The sequence below is a fragment of the Octodon degus genome, unplaced genomic scaffold (genome assembly GCF_000260255.1).
Source record: "Octodon degus isolate 3935 unplaced genomic scaffold, OctDeg1.0 scaffold00292, whole genome shotgun sequence".
Lineage (NCBI taxonomy): Eukaryota > Metazoa > Chordata > Mammalia > Rodentia > Octodontidae > Octodon > Octodon degus.
In genome coordinates, this window is record NW_004524868.1 from 1079143 (window position 1) to 1080530 (window position 1388).

At 33.3% G+C, this 1388-nt stretch overlaps 1 non-coding gene across 1 annotated transcript; it reads right to left on the reverse strand.

Moving 5' to 3' along the window:
* Positions 1–970: 970 nt before the first annotated feature.
* LOC111814333 lies at positions 971–1077 on the reverse strand. Its single transcript, XR_002819345.1, has one exon. It is a non-coding gene; the product is annotated as a U6 spliceosomal RNA (small nuclear RNA).
* Between the last annotated feature and the right edge of the window lie 311 nt (positions 1078–1388).

The following is a 1388-nucleotide window of genomic DNA, read 5'->3' on the forward strand; positions in this document are numbered from 1 at the left end:
ATGTAAATGTATTGTTTTTCCACTATCATATTTACTAGATTTTTTCCTTGCCCTCTCTTTGTTGGTTAATGCTTAAGTACTCACTTTCCTTTTAATTGTGTTATACATTTCTATATCTATTCCTTGTTGTTAGTTCTTACACTAAGAATACTACACAATATTTACACATATATGTCTGGTTTATTTCACTTATGAGTTTATATTCAAATGGCATCCACTTAAATACAGAGGCATTGAGTTTATCAATCCTTATAGCTGAGTAATACTCCTTTGTATAATAATACCACATCTTTTTCATCCATTCGTTAGGTGATGGGCATTTTGGTTGTTTCCAAGATTGCCTATCACAAATTGTGCTGCTGTAAACATAGTTGCACATATGTCACTATGATATGATGGTTTCAGTTCCTCTGGGATATACCTAGTAGGGGAATAGCTACTTTGAAATGGGATTTCTAGTCCTAGATTTTAAGGAGTTTCCACACTGATTTCCATAATGATTGCACCAGGTCTATATATCCACCAGCAGTAGAGAAGGGTACCTTTTTCCCCAAAGCCTCTCTAACATATGTTGTTGGTTGGTTTCTTTATTATAACCATCATTTCTGGGGTGAGATGTGATCTAAGTATTATTTTAATTTGCATTTCACAGATGGTTAAAGGCGTTCTGAACATTTGGTTCCTCTCTAATACATCTTTTAGTAGTCTGTGTAGGGTTGTCTTTGTCACCATGAAATTCTTTAGTTGTTCTTTGTCATGGAAGTATTTTACTACTCCATCACACTTGAAAGACAGTTTTGCAGGGTATAGTAGTCTGGGCTTGAATTTCTTTTCATAGAAGACTTGAAGTACTCTGCTCCATGCTCTTTTTGCCTTCATGGTTTGTGAAAAGATTTCTTCCATTATTCTGATGGGTTTTCCTTTAAGTGTGATATGTTTTTTTTTCTTTTCTTTTTTCCTTCTCTAGTGGAAAAATATGGAACGTTTCATGAATTTGCGTGTAATCCTTGTGCAGGGGCCATGATAATTTTCTCTGTATCATGCCTATTTTAAAATATGTGCTGCCAAAGCGAGCATTCCAGTCCTTTTTACTTCGTTTTTTTTTTTTTTCTTTTTTTAAAGTTTTGAGATAGGGACTTGGAAATTGATTAAATTTCCCATTATTGTCTCAAGCTTGTGATCCTACTGCTTCAGCCTTCCAAAGTACTGGCATAAGATGAATGAATCATCATGCATAGCGAAAAATAATTTTTAATGTGCTCTTGGATTAGATTTTTTCTTAATTTAAGATTTTTACTTTTATGTTCATCAAAGACCTTAAGTCTATTTTTCTCTTTTGTAAGATAATTTTCTAGTTTTCTTTCCAAAGTGTTATGGTTTGTATCTAC